Source organism: Alligator mississippiensis, chromosome 5 (assembly GCF_030867095.1).
Source record: "Alligator mississippiensis isolate rAllMis1 chromosome 5, rAllMis1, whole genome shotgun sequence".
Lineage (NCBI taxonomy): Eukaryota > Metazoa > Chordata > Crocodylia > Alligatoridae > Alligator > Alligator mississippiensis.
Window position 1 is genome coordinate 204662262 of NC_081828.1, and position 12995 is coordinate 204675256.

A 12995-nucleotide genomic window follows, 5' to 3' on the forward strand; every position below is an offset into this window, starting at 1 on the left:
TGGGCTGGGAAAGTCCAACTTCACCTCAGCCCTGGGCTGTGCTCTTCCCTGCCTCCTCCCCAACCCTGACCAGGCTATTTTTAGTTCCAAGACCCCCGCTCCCCTACACCCAGATGGACAACCCCATTGCCATTTGGGTCTAGACACAATCCATCCTGCTGAATCCCTGGAAAACTGTCAATTCAAAAGATTGACTAGACTCTTGACATCCTTACACATGCAGGATAGGGCAGGGGGGCATTTTAATTAGAGCATATATTCAGTGTTTCATGCTTCAAAATAGTAGCAGGGGGCTTTAAATAAAGCTTGTTTGATAAACTGTAATGCACCCTTGCTGCCCTTTTGAGCATGGAGGATATTGAAACATGGGGTTGGCTGAATACACATGACTCTGAGGCTGCTGGAGCTTTTTAAGTAGAAAGCTGCTCTGTCAGGCTCAATTAATTAAGTCCACTCCAAAGTGTTCTAATTAGAGCACATTGGAGCAGGCATTAGGCATATGTATAGATGTCCTTTGTGATTTAGTCTTAAGTCTAAGTTAAAGGCGTATAGATGTTTTAATGCATTTTCAGGGACTTGGGGACCTGGCCTACACTGTTTATGCCTTGAAACTGTCATTACTGTATATTCACCAATTGAAAATTTCCTTTCACCATGTCTAACCCATGAAATGTATTTGCAAATAACAATTCTAATTAAATCTGGCATTTCTGAGCCTGTGCTGGTGCCAGTCATCAGGCTGGAAAATGCCACCATTCATTCCACAAGCAGTTCAGAATCCCTGTGCGAGGGATTGTAAACCCATTTCATTACAGCCCTAATGCGACTCTCTAATCTCCCACAGCAAGCAGCCATACTGCTTGTGGTGTAACTAATGTCATTTTTCATCCTTATGGCCATTGCTAGCAGTAGGCCAGGAAATGTCCATTTTAATTAAAATGTTTATTTACACATATATCTCCTGATTATAGCAGGTGAGGGACTCTGCTGACCCGGGGGGAGGGGGGAGAAGGGGGGTTTGGATTTTTCTTTGGAGAGAAGCAGGTACAATTTGTGCTGAAAGGAGAGAGTCTCCTGGTAGTACCTGGTTATGTTTCTCTGCAAAGCAAACAGCTTCTACCAATGGCCTACTTGAGAGAGAAGAAAATGAGGGTTGTTTTTTGGGGGGGCGGGGGGAGCATAATTGAATTCAGGCTTAGTAAATAGCTGTTCTATTAAACCTGACATTTTCTCTAATCTGTTGCAGTGGCTTCTCTTTTAATTTAGCTGTAGGAACAATCCCAGTTTGCTTTGTGTGATATTTTCAAATGCACTGTTCACTCCCCTTGGTGACCATGCTAAGCACGTACACAATTAGGGAGTCACGTTCCACAGTTACACATGTAGTCTGCGCGCTGGAAGGCGTGTATATGAATGAAAATTCTTCCATTTGGAAGCTGTGTGCCATCTTGTTGCTAATGTTTTTTTTCTCTTCTATTTCTTTGTTCTCTGTTCTCATCCCTCCCCTCTAGCCCTCTTGTCACTGCCCTCTACCTCCTTATATCTTATCTGCTTTCCATCCACTTTCTGCATTTTCCTTTGTAAGCCTCATCCTCAGATGCCATAAATCAGTGATCAGTGACATAAATCACTCTTGCTGCTGGTGGAGTTGTGCCAGTTTACCCTAGCTGAGGATTAGGCCCTGTGTTTCTAATTTTCTGTATCTTTAGAACGGTCCTTTTTCATTTTCAGTAAGCTGTGCAGCAGCCCCTTTACCTTTGTCTCATTTTCACTCCCCAGATTCTGTCTGCTACCCAATTCACACCTCTCTGTGCTCCCTTGTGTTCAGTCGTGTTTGCTTCAGGACAGGCAGATAGCAGGGTAGATTTGCCCCTTATAAACCACCTACATCCGAGAGGTATACCTTCTATATATGCATGTTATACTATTTATAAAGCACAAGTCTACCCTGCCATCTCCCTGCCTTCTGACTAACATGGCTAATTAATTGCCTTTTTCTCTTCCAAGACAGCCACTGAATGGGCACTGCTGCCCCTCCCCACTTCCTGAGATTATAGAAGGATTGTGCCTACAAGTACCTTCACTTGCCTGAAAAGGCCCATTGAAGCCAGTGAGATTTTTAACACACTTGAGTCTTTGCAGGATCATACCCAAGCACTTCATAAAAGCCTGAAGAGTTCTCTGAAGATGCATGTTTACCCCAAATTAACCAGTATTAGTTTTAGTCCAATGCATTAAAATGAAGATATGTGTGCAAGCCCTCTTCATCATGTTTCAGCCAGTGACCTATAGCTGAAATCCTGGCTCCATTGATATTACGGGAAAAACTCACTCTGGCTTCCACGGGAAGGCTGTGACTCCCAGACTCCCTGCCATGCACTTGGGAGCCTGGACACCTTGACAGCCTTTGCAGTCACCAGATGGAGCGTCTGCTCTCAGGGTTTCTAAGCTCTCTCCTGTGGTGCCTGGAGACTCCCGAAGCCTGGAGACTGGAGGCTTTCAGAGCTTCCAGACTCCCTGCAACAGAACTGGGAGCCTGGCAAAGCTTAGGAGCGCTTGCTGGTGCCCCTCTATGGCAGATGAATCCCTGGGCTGCCTCTAACTCCCTGGTAGCAGTCCAGAAAGCCCTCTGGAGTTTGCCCTAGCCAGGGAGTGCTCAGACAGCTTTTCCTTTTTTGTTTAGGAAAAATTAAATGAAAGTGGTTCCTTTTTAATTAAAAATGGTTGGGAATTTATCTCCGGTGCGAAAGTCTGGTTCTCCTTGGAACTGGCAAGCTCCTGAAATGTCAGAACTCCCCAAGGGACAGGAGCTCTGAGCTTTGACCAGCTGTCATCATGGCCTCTCTTTCTTGCATCTCCTTTCTCATTCCCTATAGAGGGATTGACTTTCACTACTGATGGGCCTTCATCCCCCACACTTTCAAACAAGCAGCTTTCTCTTTGCTTCCAAACTGCCCATGCCTTAGAGAAGAAGTCTGTGCCTGAGCTTCTAGGCACTATCATAACTCAGACTATAACATCTTGGGGCTAGATGGGACCTCAAGGGTCATCTGGTCCAACCTGCTGTCTTATTTCACTGTCTTGCTGTTCTAACAATGAGAGTTTTTCCTGAGCTCTAATCCACATCTATTTTGCTGCAATTAATATCTACTGCTTTGTGTCCTGCCCACTGTGACCAAGGAGATTATTTGTTCCTCATCTTCTTTCTGCACACTTTCACGCAGGTATTTGGAGATGGCTCTCATGTCCTGCCTAGCTCTCCTTTCCTGCAAGCTAAATATGTCTAGTTCTCTCAACCTTTCCAAGGTTCAGGAGTAGTTCAAGGGGCAGAGGCCACAGAGGGTGCCAGCATATTATTCTGTATTGGAGCTGAAGCCAAGGGAGAGCTCTACAAGGGCCAGGGGCTGAGGGGGCTGAAGCCAAAATGGGTAGAAGTGGCCAGTGGGCTGATGCCAAGGCAGGGCCAGGGGCCTAGTGAATAAGTAAAAGCTGAAGCTCAGACAGGGCCAGGAGCCCAGGGCATTTCACAGGTGGGAACAGCCCTGTAGGGGCCAGGGGCCTAGGTGGGACCCAGGGAGGATGAGAGAAACCAGTAAGCTGAAGCTCAAAGAGGGCTGAGGCCCAGGGAATTGAAGCATAGCTGTGGCCAGCTACAAGGAACAAGACTCATGCAGCATGGGCCTGGCTGTGGCAGAGGCTGGAGGCCGTGTTAGTGCCATAGAGGTATGGGGTGTTTTTACTTAGTGGACTTGAGGTATGGTGGCAAGAAGGACCTGCAGGTCTGCCTTAAGTAGGTTGAGGTAGGCTGAGTGCAGCACCAGCAGGTTCACTCGAGGATGCTGGGGGCAGCCCTCCCAAAGTAATATAAAGCTATCAAGGCACAACAGGTAAAGCAGTGAGGGGGTACCTTGAAGAGATGGAGTGAAGCAGATTAGATCGGCCACCAGGACCCAGTCCTGCTACAAGCTCCCAATGACAGCCTGTAGAGAGAGGAAGGGGAGAACAGCCCAGTGCAGGGGACAGAAACAGTAGCACTTGGTTTTTTGCCTCACTGGTACAGTTAAGACCGACCACCCTCCCTCTCCCTGCCCTGCATGACTTGTCAACCCCACACACCCATCAGTGTGCAGGGAGATTTTGCCCAGGGCACAGAACCTGTTAGTTATGCCTTTGCCTGGACCCAGCCCATCTAGGCAGTCCCAGTCTGAGACTTGTATACCCGCAGCAAACTGAGTCTGGAGAACCCAGAGTGAGATGAGCCCCACCAATGCCCCTTGCCTCCAGAAATACAGCAGGGCACCTCTCATGTCATGTACCCTCAGTTCTGCCCAGGCCTGGGGGTGGAGGGAGGTCCCAATGTCACTGCCCCACAAGGAGTCTGCAGCCCTGCTGTACCCCATCAGGGCCCAGGATCCCCTGGGGTGGCCCTGGCCCAGGCTCAGCCCTTGGCGACACCTCATCCCGCTGCCTTGTGGAATCACTTGGGTGTAAATGGAGGAAAAACACATTAAGATAGTTGCCACGAAAGGAGCTGCCCAGTGAGGGGGGAACGGGCTGCTCCGGGGGACCCCAGGCAGCCTCTGGCATACAATTGCTCAAGAGTGCAAGTCCCCCTGTCAATGTCATGGGCTTTGAAGGTGCCACTGCACAAAGTCCTACAGATGTCAGAGTGCTGCTCCATCCCTGGACATGAAGGCACCAGCTGGTACAGAGCTTGTGGCACTGTCATGAGAGCAGGGCCCTGCTTGGTCTGTCCCATGGGAAGTGGGAGCCCTGAAGCTGTCACTAGGCATGTGCAAACCCATCACTGAAAGTACCATGAGATGCAGCCTCACAAGGTGCCTCAAGTTGAGGCTGTCACATGGTAGAGACACCTGTTACAGCTGTGGCCAGAAAGTAACAAAGCTATTGCAGCTGATAAGGGATGTGGAGCCCCCCAGCCCTGAGGCTCCCTTGTCAAAGACCCCTGTACGTGACTAGTGCACAGCACTGTTTTTCTCTGTGTAATGTTTGCAAGACACCCTTTTATTTTATTTTATTTTGTTTTTTAATTCTCAGCCCAAGAGATGCAAAGTAATCAAAGAGGTGGTTGACCCACAGCACACGTGCCACAGGTAGCCTCTGTATGCACAGCATGTGAGCTCCAGATGCTCAGTGCAATGGAGGCAGGGGGGCTTATGCCTCCAACTACATAGAGTGGAGAGGCAGCAGGATACTTCTGCAAGAGGAAGCCAAAACCCAGGTTCAGACTTCACTGGCCATGCAGCTGTTGCCATACTGAGGCCTTTGGCTCCTTGTTCTCCATATAAAACTGTGGTGGTTGCAGGGTCAGGGAAGAGTTAACCTGGTTCTTGGTGGTGACACCTCCTCTCCCAGCAGTGCTCTGCACTGTATGTCTGGAGACCCAAACCCCCTTGCCACCATTCTGGTGTCCCAGGGCACAAACTGTATCAGACATGCCTCTGGGAAATGGGGTCAGGATGGCATTTGGGCAGAGGTGGAGCTTAACTTGTGGGCCACCTGCCAAAAAGGTTGGCCACCACTGCTTTACTGCTGGATGCCTCCAAGACTGAAGTCCTTCTTGAAGTGCCTGTGCTTGAAGTGCTAGCATTTTAACTTGATTTAGCTAAACAGGAAGCTCATCATGGCAAAGTTCTTTGCCTAGCCCTCTTCCCCATAGATTCATTTGGTAGGTATTGCTTATAAGCAGTAAATAAATTTTGGTTAGGTAAAATGCTGGGGGAACAGTGGTGTTCAGTTAACTGGAAGTAACTGGTCCCAGATACTGTTGGTTTGTTGGTATAGTTATAATGCTTGTGAATCAGGTCAAGTCCTGGCTAAAAGTTCCTGAAACAAAGTCTAGCTATACTTGAGAACTCCAGGGAGAATGATACATATTGCCGGAGGAGCACATTCTAACATTAAATGAGAATTGCTAAAAGGATAGGTCAGGCTTTGCCCACAGTGCTTGAGGTTTGCACAATGTGATTCCTTCCTTCTCCCAGCAAGCCACCACAATGCACCACTTGGGTACCTGAGAGGCAGCAAGAGACTAAACTTTTGCTTTAAAATGTACTTAGATGCTTTAAGTTCAACTGTTGCATGTTCCCAGGGGTGTTTGGATTTTGGCTACTCAGCGGTGCCACATCAGATTATTTTCTGGATCTGGGCCAATTCTTATAATACTCCCCATAGCAAATGTTTTAATCATTTAAATTCTGATGAACCAAGGGAAATAGGCCATCATGCACCCATCATGCAAGGATCTTGCCCATAGCCTCATTTAGTTGGACATAACTTTAGCTACTGGCTCTCCTAGTGGGATTGGATGGAGGGCTTTGAGCCATTTGCATTCTGTGACCTGTCAAAAATCAAGGAGAATAGTTTGGAATAGTCCAGAATAGGGACTCTTAATGCAGTTCTTGCTATAGGCTTAATTCAGCACCCATTGAAGTAAAGTAAAAGATTATCTTTGGCACCAGTGGGCTTTGATCCATAACCTGTAGCACAGCACTCTGAGGAATGACTTTGCATAGGAGATGTTGACAGGGGAGTGTTTTCCGGTGGGAATTGTGTGAAGAATGGCGTTTGATTTTGGAAAAAGTCAAGAGCATAAAGATGATTCACTTTTCTTACAGCAGCTCTCTTGATTGCAGCATTGAACAATTGATACCTAGCAACATAGTTTGGCGGGGAGGTAAGCAGCCAACCGTAGACAAAGAACCGGTTAGGGACTATTTAGAAAAGCTGGATGTGTATATATACATGGGGACAGATGCAATGCACCCAAGTGTGCTGAGGGAGTTGGTAGATGTGAATGCAGAGTTGTTGGCTATGATCTTTGAGAATTTGTGGCAATTGAGAGCAGTCCTAGAAGTTTGGAAAAGAGCAAATATAATGCTCATCTTTAAGAACAGGAGAAGGAGGATCCAGGGAAGTATAGACTGGTCAGCCTTACCTCAATCCTGGGATTAAAATCATGGAACAGATCCTCAAGGAATCCATTTCTAAGCACTTGGAGAAGAAGTTAATTAGGAACAGTCAGCATGGATTCACCAAGGGCAAGTCATGTCTAACCAGTCTGATTGCTTTCTATGATGAGGTGACTGGCTCTATGGATGTGAGAAGTTCAGTGGATGTGATGTACTTTGACTTTAGCAAGGCTTTTGATACAGTCTTACAGCATTTTCACAAGCAAGCTAAGGAAGTATGGGTTAGATGAATGGACTGTAAGGATAGAAAACTGAGTGGATTGTCAGGCTCAGAGGGTAATAACCAATGGCTTGATATTTAGTTGGCAGCCAGAATCAAGTAGAGTGCTCCAGAGGTCAGTCCTGGGGTCAATTTTGTTCAGTATCTTCATCAACGAGTTGGAAGATAGGATGGAGTGCACTTTCAGCAACTTTGCAGAAGACATCAAGCTGGGGGGAATAGTATATATGCTGGAGGGTAGGGCTGTGATTTAGAGGGACCTCAACACATGAGAGGATTGGACCAAAAGAGAAGTGCAAAGTAAGGAGAAGTACAAAGTCCAGCACTTAGGACAAAACAATCCCATGCATCAGTACAGGCTGGGGACCCACTGGCTAAGCAGCAGCTCTGCAGAAAAGAACCTGGGGGTGACAGTGGATAATAAGCTGAATATGAACCAAGTGTGTACCTTTGTTGTAAAGAAGGCTAAAGGCATACTGGGATGCATTAGCAGAAGCAGCAGATCGAGGGAAGTACTGCCTTTACTCAGCACTGGTGAGGCCACATCTGGAGTACTGTGTTCAGTTTTGGGCCCCTCACTACAGAAAGGATGTGGACAAATTGGAGAGAGTTCAACGGAGGGCAAAGAAAATGGTTAAGGGGATGGGGCACATAACTTATGAGGAGAAGATGAGGGAACTGGGTTTATTTACCATGGAAAAGAGAAGACTGAGAGGGGATTTAATAGCAGCCTTCAACTACCTGAAGTGGGGTTTGAAAGAGGATGGAGCTGGACTGTTCTCGGTGGTGGCAGATGACAAAACAAGGAGCAAAGGTCTCAAGCTGCAGCAAGGGAAGTTTAGGTTAGATCAGAGGTTCCCAGACTTTTTCTTATTGTGTGCCCCTTCCTGATTTACCAGTTGCCAGTGTACCCCTACCAGCATATGCTTTATATTTTAACCCCTTACATGCCAATTTTTATTGTAAAAAATTTAATCCACCATTAAACAATTTCTCCTGCATATTTCCCTCCAGAGATGTTTTGCACATGAACTATAGTTTGAGAACCCCTGGGTTAGATATTTGGAAAAAAACTTTTCTCACTAGGAGGGTAGTAAAACATTGGAACAGGTTACCCACAGAGGTTTTTAAGACCTGGCTAGACAAAGCTTTGGTTGGAATGATATAGGTGGGGATGGTCCTGCTTTGGGCAGGGAGTTGGAATAGAGACCTCCTGAGGTCCCTTCTGACCCTAATTTCTTTCTCTGATAGCAAGACCCCATTCTTGCTTCACTTGTTTCAGTCTAATTTTAAGTTCTTTTATATCAGTAGTTAAATCCACAAGGACTTTAGTGAAGTGTTTGTTGCAAGAAGAGCATGTCATGTTAAGAATGGTGAAGACTGGGTTCAATCCTCCCGCTGACAAGGATAGGGTAGATAAAAGTTAAATGTTTATTTTGAGATCCGCAGAATGTGATGGCTGCTGTCAGTGCTTGTTGTACCTTTTCCTATTGGCTGGCTGATGTTACTGTGTTCTTTCATGTAACAGCATCAAGTTTATGGCCTTTATCTTGCAATGAGGGACTCAACCCAACCAGTTGCTGGTGTCAGTCCAAAAATGTCCAGCATTATTTTCTGCACACATTCTATGACCTGTGCTACTTATCCATGCAGCATATTCTCAACTAAGCTGAGCTGAGCTTTTGGAGGGGATCAGCTGCTGCTTATTGCTCATCAGTTCAGTAAACTTTTAGAAGTAGCTTGCCATAGCCATGCTGTCCCTCAAGTGCAATAATTACCCAGTGTGCCAGAGTACCTTCAGAAAAGGATTGCCTGGGTTAAATCGCCCTTCAAAAATCCCTGCATAATTTGACTGCTAACTTAGGTCTTTTTTTTGTTAATTGAAAAGTTTTTTCTATATTTTCCACCAACATGAAAACAGGGAAGAAACCTCACAGTGAAATATGGCAGTGTTTCTCAGCCTTTTAAGCAGCAAGTACCCCCTAACTTCTGAAAATTTTAATAAGTACCCCAACACTCAATTCTTCAGGGGATTTTATATTGACAGACTAATGTGTGCCATATGTTGGAAGAAGGGCTGTGTGTATAATGCCACGATATGACAGATGTCTGATCTGGTGTGGGTAGGGTTGCCACCTTTTATACCAGGGTGCACAACTCAAGTATGTACCTGGGCTAGAGGTGATGTAGGCCAAAACTAGGAAAGCTGAACCCAGTGCTGTGCAAAATATGACACGCCAAATTATTAGTGGGAATTTTAAAGCGCCATACAATATGTGGCACACCAAATTTTTTGCCATAGTTTTGAGAGGAAAAGAGGGTGAGTGTTGGAGTACGTACGTACGCCCTGCATGTGTCTCATGTACCCCTAGGAGTATGCATACCACAGGTTGAGAAACTGTGAAATATAGCACAATCCATCATCCTGGAGGTTAATGGAAGAGCTCTCTTATCAGACTCTGCTGTGTCTTTTTGTTGATTACTTATCTGCTTTGCTTCATTCATGACTTTGCCTTGGAAGTCCCTGTATTTTGTAAACTACAGTATTGTATGCAATGTATTGCTATACACAAAGGGCTAAATTATATTCCACCTGTTAGGTATCCAGGTTGTAACCGTATTGGTCCTAAAGCTTGCAGTTAAAGATTTTTTTTTTGCAAAAATCTAGTTGGTCTAATAAAAGATATCACCTCTACTGTGAGTCCAGATTGCCTATCAAAACTTTTAGGCCCCAGTGTGCCATCATAATACTCAAAATCCTGAAAAACTGAATGTGTCTCTTTCTATAGGACTCCCTCATCTTAGCTTTAATATGTAGTAACAACACGTAGTCAGGAGGATTCCCTCACTATTTATTTTAATGATGTTTCAGGGTCTCAAGAAAGGTGGAATAGGATCATACTTAAGTGCCCAAGTCAATTTAGGCATCTAATAGGTGGAATCTGATTTGGCCCAGAGACAGTGATTTGCATGTACTATGAACAGGTGCTACTTCTTCTGCACTGAATCCCAGTGATATACAATCACAGTCATAGAAAACCGAGATGGAAGGGACCTCCAAAGGTCATCTACTCCATCCTTTTGCCCCAGACTGGATCAACTATATCTGAACTATTCCTGTTCTTTGCACCCTCCAAGGATGGAAGATTCATCATCTTCTTAGGTAATCTATTCCTGGGCTTGCCTATTCTTACAATTAGAAGGTTTTCCCCAATATCTAATTAAATCAATGTTGCTGCAGTTTAAGCCCATTGCTTCCTAACCTATCCCCAGCAGATATGGACAACAATTTTTTTACTATTCTGTTCGCTGCAGCCATTTACACATTGGACACCATTTCCCTTCTGTCTTTAGTAGTAGCCATTCCTCCTGGAGGAGAAATGCTGGGGCGTGGGTCAGATGACCCTTGAGGTCCCCTCCAAACCTCTGATTTTATGATTCTCTTTTTGGTTTTACATAATTTCACTGTTTTCAGCCTGTCCTTGTATATCATATTTTCTACCACTTAGATAATTTTTGTTGGTCTCCTGTGGGCTACATCTAGTTGATTCAAATCTTTCATACAGTGTGGCGCCCCAAACTGCACATAACTCTCCAGCTGTTCATCCGTGATTTCTAACAGATTTTTTTCTTTTTATTTTCAAAAATTCCTGCAAAGTGAGGTCAATACCTGGGCAGAGGACAAGCACTGGTCTTCTTCACCTTTTCAGTCCAACTTGTGCCCTGTCTTGAAGGTGTAAGAGGTACCTGGATCTTGAACTAATCCTGTGTACAGGGGTGAATTCAACTCTTGAAGGTTATCCTGCACTGCCATCAGAATTTTTAATCTTTTGATTAATGTCAAGGTTTTATTAAATAGATGCATAACTTTCATGGATGTTAGAGAAGGCACAGCCTTTAGCATGTTTTGCAAATTCTGGACTGTGGCAGAAAGTGGAGCAACCTGATTTAGAAGGGAAAGGTCTATTCCCATAGAAATTTCTTGCTAATCAGCTGTGATGAATAAGGATTGAGTCAAGCAAGAGTGTATCTGTCAAATATATCTTCTCATAAAATGTTTGTTTTTTTCTCCCCATAGTTTGCTAGCAGTGGTGGGGACAGTTTAAGTGCTATACCTGGATGGCTCCCTGTAAGCAACCAGTGACTCAACCTATAACAAGCCTACTGAGGCATGTACCAAAAAACACAAATGTCAATGCAGAAAAGCAATTTCCCAGCAAATGCCCACAAATTGCTGTTTAGTCTTTGTAGCCAAGTTTGATGATGAACTCCAGTTGTAGAAAAGTGGGGTAATTGTTTTAGAGCCCGAGTCCTGTTCCCTCTGGAATAACTGGGAGTTTTGTCATTGATTTCAGTGGAAACAAGATAATGTACAAGGTTAAACTAGTCTTTTCCCATATGAAACAGCCCCTAACTTCACCTTTTGCTCTGCCCTGCCCTGCCCTCCCTTCTTCCCTCCACTCTTCCCTCCCCTCCAGCTTAAATCCTCCTAGGTAAATCCCAGCCTATTCCACCCTCCTAAAAACAGTGGAGCTAATACTACATTTGCTGCCATCAAAGTGATCAGTTTGTGTGTTATATGCCTTTCCCTCACCCTTTTACCTGAAAGCTCTTCAGATCAGAGGCTATCTACTGGTGGTTGTGCAGTGACTTGAAAATTGGCATTTTGCCTTTAGTTGATCCCTAGAAACTATCGTAATAAACATGCTTAATAATGTGCAGACTTCTGATACTATCTGTGCTTGCTGCTTAGGGCCCTTCTGGTGAAAGTTTTACAATTTAAATAGTAAGAAAGGAGAAACGGCTTCATGGCTTACCCACTGGCAATGCATGTCAGGGGATCTGAGGTTTGTTGTTTGCTCTGCCACAGAATTTCTGTTTGACCATTGGACACTATGTAAGCTGCTTGGGCCTGTGTCCCTAGGATTTGTATAAAGATGAGACAGAAACTATTGACTATAATGCCAATGTATAAATCGATGGTATTCCCTCATCTGGAGTCCTGCATTTCACTCTGGTCATTATAGCTCACCAAACCTGCCACAGAAATAGAAGGGATTCCAAGAGTGATGACACAAATGACTTGATTTAATTTTGAGAGGATACGTGATGGAGGTTACAAAATGAGTGGCACTGGTTTGGTTTGGGACTATTGGGGTGGAGTAGAGCCTGAGCAGGGTGGAGACTGGGCAGTAGGCCCAGTGCCCTGAGTAGGGCCGATAAATACCACCTTGTTCCCCTGTAGGTGGTTAAAAATTGATTCCTTGGTGATATGGTCCAATGTTTCTAGGTATCAAAATTAAACTGGCTGGTCTGTAATTCCCTGCGTCCCCCTTGTCCTCCTTTTTAAAAATGGGCATTAGACTTGCCCTTTTCAAGTTTTTTAGGGATTCACCTGGCCTCCATGCATTCTCAAAAATAATTTCAAGGTTGAGTACCCTAGGATGAATTTATCTAACCCTGCCAATTTGAAAAATTGCAGTTTTTTCAAATAATCTCTAGCCTGTTCTTCCTGTCCTCTAGACTGATTATCTCCTCCACTATCCTTGATGCTAAGTGTGCTGGTCATCTAAAAGATGAACTTTTTTGGGAAGACTGAAGTAAAAAAGGCATTAAACACTTCAGCTTTCTCTGCATCATTGATTTATTGGATTTCCCCACTTCAGTAAGTGCAGTGGGGGACCTGAGCTTTTCTTGGCCATCATCGTAACTCTAACATACCATTAGAATGGGGGCGGGCAGTTATTTTGGCTGGAGGGCTGCTTAATGAGTTTTGGTGAGCT